This window comes from Lygodium microphyllum, unplaced genomic scaffold (assembly GCF_053477565.2).
Source record: "Lygodium microphyllum isolate KBCC unplaced genomic scaffold, Lygodium_microphyllum_v1.1.10 scaffold_218, whole genome shotgun sequence".
Taxonomy (NCBI): Eukaryota; Viridiplantae; Streptophyta; class Polypodiopsida; order Schizaeales; family Lygodiaceae; genus Lygodium; species Lygodium microphyllum.
In genome coordinates this window covers 115,001-123,954 of record NW_028229701.1, presented here as the reverse complement: position 1 = coordinate 123,954, position 8,954 = coordinate 115,001, and the positions used below count along the sequence as shown (strand labels likewise).

Sequence of the window (8,954 nt, the reverse complement as noted above, 5' to 3'; positions counted from 1 at the left end):
CCCCAACACACACCACACCACACCACCCCTCCCCCCCCCCCCCTCCAAATTTTGCCCCCCCCCCCCAAAAAATTGGCCCCCCCCCTCAACACACACCACACCACACCACCCCTCCCCCCCCCTCCAAAATTCGCCCCCCCCCCCCCCCCTCAAAAATCCCCCCCCCCTCAACACACACCACACCACACCACACCAACCCTCCCCTTCCCCCCTCCAAATTTCGCCTTCCCCTCAACACACACCACCCCACCCCTCCCCCCCCCCCCAAAAATTCGCCCCCCCCGTCCAAATTTCGCCCCTTCCCCCCCCAAAAATTCGCCCCCCCCCCTCAACACACACCACACCACACCACCCCACACCACGCCTCCCCCCCCCTCAAAAATTCCCCCCCCCCCCTCAACACACACCACACCACACCACCTCTCCCCCCCCTCAAAAATCCCCCCCCCCCCTCAACACACACCACACCACACCACCCCTCCCCTTCCCCCCCTCCAAATTTCGCCCCCCCCTCAACACACACCACCCGACCCCTCCCCCCCCCGCCCCCAAAAAATTCGCCCCCCCCCCAACACACACCACCCCACCCCCCCCCCCCAAAAATTCGGCCACCCCCCTCAACACACACCACACCACACACCCCCTCCCCCCCCTCCAAAATTTGCCCCCCCCCCCAAAAATTTGCGCCCCTCCCCCCCCCCCTCAAAAATCCCCCCCCCCTCAACACACACCACACCACACCACACCACCCCTCCCCCCCCCCAAAAATTCCCCCCCCCCCCCCCCTCAACACACACCACACAACCCCTCCCCCCCCCCTCAAAAATTCCCCGCCCCCCCCTCAACACACACCACACCACACCACCCCTCCCCCCCCCCCCCTCAAAAATCCCCCCCCCCTCCAAATTTTGCCCCCCCCCCCCCCCAAAAAAAATTGGGCCCCCCTCTCAACACACACCACACCACACCACCCCTCCCCCCCCTCCAAAATTCGCCCCCCCCCCCCCCCCCTCAACACACACCACCCCACCCCCCCCCTCAACACACACCACACCACCCCTCCCCTCAACACACACCACACCACCCCTCCCCTTCCCCCCCTCGAAATTTCGCCCCCCCCTCAACACACACCACCCCACCCCTCCCCCCCCCCACACCACCCCACCCCTCCCCCCCCCCCCCCCCCGCCCCCAAAAAATTCGCCCCCCCCCCCCCCCCCAACACACACCACTCCACCCCCCCCCCCCAAAAAAATTCGACCACCCCCCTCAACACACACCACACCACCCCTCCCCCCCCCCCAAAAATTCAGCCCCCCCTCCCCCCTCAATACACACCTCCCCACCCTTCCCCCCCCCCCCCCCCCCGCCCCCAACACACACCACCCCTCCCCCCCCCCCCGAAAATTCGCCCCCCCCCCCTCAATACACACCTCCCCACCCTTCCCCCCCCCCCTCAACACACACCACACCACACCACACCACCCCTCCCCTTCCCCCCCTCCAAATTTCGCCCCCCCCTCAACACACACCACCCCACCCCTCCCCCCCCCCCTCCAAATTTCGCCCCTTCTCCCCCCCAAAAATTCGCCCCCCCCCCCAACACACACCACACCACACCACCCCTCCCCCCCCCCCCCACCCCCCTCAACACACACCACCCCACCCCCCCCCCCCCCCAACACACACCACACCACCCCTCCCCCCCCCTCAAAAATTCCCCCCCCCCCCCCCTCAACACACAAAACACCACCCCTCCCCCCCCTCCAAATTTTGCCCCCCCCCCAAAAAATTGGCCCCCCCCTCAACACACACCACACCACACCACCCCTCCCCCCCCCTCCAAAATTCGCCCCCCACCCCCCTCAACACACACCACCCCACACCTCCCCTCCCCCCCCCTCAAAAATCCCCCCCCCCCCCCCTCAACACACAAAACACCACCCCTCCCCCCCCCCCCCCTCAAAAATCCCTCCCCCCCCAACACACACCACACCACACCACCCCTCCCCCCCCCCTCCAAATTTTGCCCCCCCCCCCAAAAAATTGGCCCCCCCCTCAACACACACCACACCACACCACCCCTCCCCCCCCCTCCAAAATTCGCCCCCCCCCCCCCCCCCCCCCTTCAAAAATCCCCCCCCCCCCTCAAAAATCCCCCCCCCCTCAACACACACCACACCACACCACACCAACCCTCCCCTTCCCCCCTCCAAATTTCGCCTTCCCCTCAACACACACCACCCCACCCCTCCCCCCCCCCCCCAAAAATTCGCCCCCCCCCGGTCCAAATTTCGCCCCTTCCCCCCCCAAAAATTCGCCCCCCCCCCTCAACACACACCACACCACACCACGCCTCCCCCCCCCCCTCAAAAATTCCCCCCCCCCCCCCCTCAACACACACCACACCACACCACGTCTCCCCCCCCCTCAAAAATCCCCCCCCCCCCCCCCTCAACACACACCACACCACCCCTCCCCTTCCCCCCCTCCAAATTTCGCCCCCCCCTCAACACACACCACACCACCCCTCCCCCCCCCCCCCGCCCCCAAAAAATTCGCCCCCCCCCCCCCAAAAATTCGGCCACCCCCCTCAACACACACCACACCACACACCCCCTCCCCCCCTCCAAAATTTGCCCCCCCCCCCCCCCCCCCCCAAAAAAAATTCGCGCCCCCCCCCCTCAATACACACCTCCCCACCCCCCCCTCAACAAACACCACACCACCCCTCCCCCCCCCTCAAAAATCCCCCCCCCCTCAACACACACCACACCACACCACCCCTCCCCCCCCCCCCCAAAAATTCCCCCCCCCCCCCCTCAACACACACCACCCCACCCACCCCCCCTCAAAAATTCCCCGCCCCCCCCTCAACACACACCACACCACCCCTCCCCCCCCCCCCCTCAAAAATAACCTCCCCCCTCAACACACACCACACCACACCACACCACCCCTCCCCCCCCCCCTCAACACACACCACACCACACCACCCCTCCCCCCCCCCCTCCAAATTTTGCCCCCCCCCCCCCTCAACACACACCACACCACACCACCCCTCGCCCCCCCCCTCAACACACACCACACCACACCACCCCTCCCCCCCCCCCCTCAAAAATCCCCCCCCCCCCCCAACACACACCACACCACCCCTCCCCTTCCCCCCCTCGAAATTTCGCCCCCCCCTCAACACACACCACCCCACCCCTCCCCCCCCCGCCCCAAAAATTCACCCCCCCTCCAAATTTTGCCCCTTCCCCCCCCCCTCAACACACACCACACCACACCACCGCTCCCCCCCCCCCCCCCCCTCCAAAATTCGCCCCCCCCCCCAAAAATTTCCCACCCCTCCCCCCTCAACACACACCACCCCACCCCCCCCCCAACACACACCACACCACCCCTCCCCCCCCCTCAACACACACCACACCACCCCTCCCCTTCCCCCCCACCAAATTCCGCCCCCCCCTCAACACACACCACCCCACCCCTCCCCCCCCCCCCCCCCCCCCGCCCCCAAAAAATTCGCCCCCCCCCCCCCCCCCCCCAACACACACCACTCCACCCCCCCCCCCAAAAAATTTCGGCCACCCCCCTCAACACACACCACACCACACCATACCACCCCTCCCCTTCCCCCCCTCCAAATTTCGCCTTCCCCTCAACACACACCACCCCACCCCTCCCCCCCCCCCCCCAAAAATTCGCCCCCCCGTCCAAATTTCGCCCCTTCCCCCCCCAAAAATTCGCCCCCCCCCCTTCAACACACACCACGCCACACCACCCCTCCCCACCCCCGCCCCCCCCTCAACACACACCACCCCACACCACCCCTCCCCCCCCCCCCCCCCCTCAACACACACCACACCACCCCTCCCCCCCCCTCAAGAATCCCCCCCCCCCCCCCCCTCAACACACACCACTCCACCCCTCCCCTTCCCCCCCTCCAAATTTCGCCCCCCCCCCATTAACACACACCACCCCACCCCTCCCCCGCCCCCGCCCCCAAAAAATTCGCCCCCCCCCCCCCCCAACACACACCACCCCACCCCCCCCCCCCCAAAAATTCGGCCACCCCCCTCAACACACACCACACCACACCACCCCTCCCCCCCCCTCCAAAATTTGCCACCCCACCCCCCGGCCCCAACACACACCACCCCTCCCCCCCCCCCAAAAAATTCGCGCCCCCCCCCCTCAATACACACCTCCCCACCCTTTCCCCCCCCCCCCCCCTCAACACACACCACACCACCCCTCCCCCCCCCCTCTCAAAAATCCCCCCCCCCCCCTCAACACACACCACACCACACCACCCCTCCCCTTCCCCCCCTCCAAATTTCGCCCACCCCTCAACACACACCACCCCACCCCTCCCCCCCCCCCCCCTCAACACACACCACCCCACACCACACCACCCCTCCCCCCCCCCCCCCCCCCCCCGAAAAATCCCCCCCCCGCCCTCAACACACACCACCCCACCCATCCCCCCTCAACACACACCACCCCACCCCCCGCCCCCCCCCCCCCCTCAACACACAAAACACCACCCCTCCCCCCCCCCCCCTCCACGTCGCGTCATGGAGGGCGTCATGGAGGGTGGGTGGGTGTGTTAAGGGGAGGGAAGCACGTCGCGTCGTGTCAGGCCATGGGGCGCGGGGGGGGGGGGGGGGGGGGGGGCATTGCGTTGGGTGGGTGTGTGTGTTAAGGGGAGGGTGGCACATCGCATCGTGTCGTGTCATGGGGGGGCGGGGATCCCATGGGGGGGGATGTCATGGGGGGGGGGGGGCGCGTCGCATCGTGTCATGTCATGGGGGGGGGGGGGGGGGCGCATCGCATCATGTCGTGTCGTGGGTGGGGGGGCTGGGGTGGGGATGTCATGGGGGGGGGGGGGGAGGGGGGGCGCGGCACGTCGCGACATGGTGTGGTGTGTGTTGAGGGGGGAAGGGGGGGGCGCGTCGTGTCGTGTCGTGTCATGGCGGGGCGCGTCGCGTCGCGTCGTGTCATGGGGGCTGGGGGGGATGTCATGGGGGGGCCGAATTTTTGAGGGGGGGGAGGGGGGGGGGTGGTGTGTGTTGAGGGGGGAGGCGAATTTTTGAGGGGGGGACGTCATGGGGGGGGCGCATCGCGTCGTGTCGTGTCATGGGGGGTGGGGGGATGTCATGGGGGGGGGAGGGGGGTTGTCATGTTATGTTGGGGAGGGGGCGCGTCGCGTCATGTCGGGGCATGGTGGGGGGGAGGGGGCATCGCGACACCCCGCGTCACCCCCCACGACACGGCACACCCCCCCACCCCACCCCACCGCACCCCCCTACGACGCGGCGCCTCCCCCCCACCCCACCTCGAAAAACCCCGCTCCATCCACAGCACCCCACCACTCCTCCAAAAACCAGGCTCGACCCACCGTGCCCCGCCTCACTCCCCCACGACACGGCGCACCCTCCACCCCACCGCACCCCCCCACGATGCCCCCCGCACCCCACCTCCAGAAACCCCGCTCCCTCCACACCACCCCACCACGCCTCCGAAAACCACGCTCGACCCACCCCACCTCGCGCGAGCCCCCCCACGACACGGCACACCCCCCACACCCCACCGCACCCCCCCACGACACGGCGCACCTCCCCACCCCCCCTCACCCCACGTCGAAAAACCCCGCTCGACCCACCCAACCCCGCGTCACTCCCCCATGACACGGCACACCCCCCCACCCCACCGCACCCCCCCACGACGCCCCCCCCCCCCCCCCCCGCACCCCACCTCGAAAAACCCCGCTCCCTCCACGCCACACCACAAATGCCTCCGAAAACCCCGCTCGACCCACCCCACCCCGCGTCACCCCCCCACGACATGGCGCACCCCCCACCCCACCGCACCCCCCAACGACGCCGCCCCGCACCCCACCTCGAAAAACCCCGCTCCCTCCATACCACCCCACCACGCCTCCGAAAACCCCGCTCGACCCACCCCACCTCGCGTCAGTCCCCCACGACACGGCACACCCCCCACACCGCACCTCCGAAAACCCCGCTCGACCCACCCCACCTCGCGTCAGCCCCCCACGACACGGCACACCCCCCACACCCCACCGCACCCCCCCACGACGCGGCGCATATCCCCCCCCCCCCCGCACCCCACCTCGAAAAACCCCACTCGACCCACCCAACCCCGCGTCACTCCCCCAGGACACGGCGCACCCCCCCACGACGCGGAGCATATCCCCCCCCCCCCCCCCCCCCCCCCCCCCGCACCCCACCTCGAAAAACCCCGCTCGACCCACCCCACCCCGCGTCACCCCCCCACGACACGGCGCACCCCCCCACCCCACCGCACCCCCCCACGACGCCCCCCCCCGCACCCCACCTCGAAAAACCCCGCTCCCTCCACGCCTTACCACCACGCCTCCGAAAACCCCGCTCGACCCACCCCACCCCGCGTCTCCCCCCCACGACACGGCGCACCCCCCCACGACGCCCCCCCCCCCGCACCCCACCTCGAAAAACCCCGCTCCCTCCACACCACCCCGCCACGCCTCCAAAAAACCGCGCTCGACCCACCCCACCCCGCGTCACGGCGCACCCCCCACCCCACCGCACCCCCCCACGACGCCCCCCCCCCCACCCCACCTCGAAAAACCGCGCTCCATCCACAGCACCCCACCTCTCCTCCAAAAACCCCGCTCGACCCACCCCACCCCGCGTCACCCCCCCACGACACGGCGCACCCCCCCACCCCACCGCACCCCCCCACGACGCCCCCCCGCACCCCACCTCGAAAAACCGCGCTCCCTCCACAGCACCCCCCCCTCCTCCAAAAACCCCGCTCGACCACCCCCACCCCGCGTCACCCCCCACGACGCCCCCCCGCACCCCACCTCGAAAAACCCCGCTCCCTCCACCCTAAACCCCACCTCTCCTCCAAAAACCCCGCTTGACCACCCCAACCCCGCGTCACTCCCCCATGACACGGCGCACCCCCCCACGAGGCCCCCCCCCGCACCCCACCTCGAAAAACCCCGCTCCCTCCACACCACCCCGCCACGCCTCCAAAAAACCGCGCTCGACCCACCCCACCCCGCGTCACGGCGCACCCCCCACCCCGCCGCACCCCCCCACGACGCCCCCCCCCCCACCCCACCTCGAAAAACCGCGCTCCATCCACAGCACCCCACCTCTCCTCCAAAAACCCCGCTCGACCCACCCCACCCCGCGTCACCCCCCCACGACACGGCGCACCCCCCCACCCCACCGCACCCCCCCACGACGCCCCCCCCGCACCCCACCTCGAAAAACCCCGCTGCCTCCACGCCACACCACCACGCCTCCGAAACCCCGCTCGACCCGCGTCACCCCCCCACGACACGGCGCACCCCCCCACGACGCCCCCCCGCACCCCACCTCGAAAAACCCCGCTCCCTCCACAGCACCCCGCCACGACTCCGAAAACCCCGCTCGACCCACCCCACCCCGCGTCACCCGCCACGACACGGCGCACCCCCCCACAACGCCCCCCCCCGCACCCACCTCGAAAAACCCCGCTCCCTCCACGCCTCCGAAAACCCCGCTCGACCCACCCCACCCCGCGTCACCCCCCCCACGACACGGCGCACCCCCGCACCCCACCTCGAAAAACCCCGCTCCCTCCACAGCACCCCGCCACGCCTCCGAAAACCCCGCTCGACCCACCCCACCCCGCGTCACCCCCCACGACACGGCGCACCCCCCCACCCCACCGCACCCCCCCACGACGCCCCCCCCGCACCCCACCTCGAAAAACCCCGCTCCCTCCACGCCTCCGAAAACCCCGCTCGACCCACCCCACCCCGCGTCACCCCCCACGACACGGCGCACCCCCCCACCCCACCGCACCCCCCCACGACGCCCCCCCCGCACCCCACCTCGAAAAACCCCGCTCCCTCCACGCCTCCGAAAACCCCGCTCGACCCACCCCACCCCGCGTCACCCCCCACGACACGGCGCACCCCCCCACCCCACCGCACCCCCCCACGACGCCCCCCCCGCACCCCACCTCGAAAAACCCCGCTCCCTCCACGCCTCCGAAAACCCCGCTCGACCCACCCCACCCCGCGTCACCCCCCCACGACGCCCCCGCGCACCCCACCTCGGAAAACCCGCTGCATCCACACCACCCCACCCCACCTCGAAAAACCCGCTGCATCCACACCACCCCACCCCGCGTCACGGCACACCCCACCGCACCCCCCCTCGACGCGGCGCATCCCCCCCGCACCCCACCTCGAAAAACCCCGCTCCATCCACACGACCCCGCCACGCCCCCAAAAACCCCGCTCGACCCAGCCCACCCCGCGTCACCCCCCCACGACACGGCGCACCCTCCACCCCACCGCACCCCCCGACGACGCGGCGTATCCCCCGCGCACCCCACCTCCAAAAACCCCGCTCGACCCACGGCACGTCACCTCACCCCCCCACGACATGGCACACCCTCCCTCCTAAGAAATCCCGCTCCGCTATGACACGGCACACACACCCCACTGCACACGACCCCCTCCCGCGACACGGAACCTTCCACCCCCCGACGGACCTCCTCAAGAAACCCCCCCACGACATGGCACCCCCCCGCGACATGGCACACCCTCCCTCCTCAGAAATCCCCGCTCCAACAACCCGCCCGCGCAACATGGCACGCCCTCCCTCCTCGGAAAAACCCCGCTCCACCGAACCCCCCCACAACATGGCACACCCTCCGCTCCCAAAATACCTCGCATCTTGAGGAGGGGGTATCACGTGAGAGCGAGGCAGAGGGAGGGGCCAGGCACGACGTACGCAAAGACAATCGCGACGAGGAGAGGAGGCGCCGCGTCATGGCAAGGCGAGGGGGTTTCCTACCACGATGTCAGCGTTGGAGAGTCGAGACGTGATCCGAGGGGATTTCCATGCCACGGTCTCGAAACAAGCATGCAAAAGGGTG

General features: G+C 70.1%; 1 non-coding gene across 1 annotated transcript in view; it reads right to left on the bottom strand.

Moving 5' to 3' along the window:
- Nucleotides 1-8,948: 8,948 nt before the first annotated feature.
- LOC148008291 (5S ribosomal RNA) overlaps nucleotides 8,949-8,954 on the bottom strand; it is a 119-nt gene continuing 113 nt past the window's right edge. The window contains exon 1 of the ribosomal RNA XR_015690171.1: nucleotides 8,949-8,954. This exon is cut by the window's right edge and continues 113 nt beyond it. This is a non-coding gene — a ribosomal RNA (5S ribosomal RNA).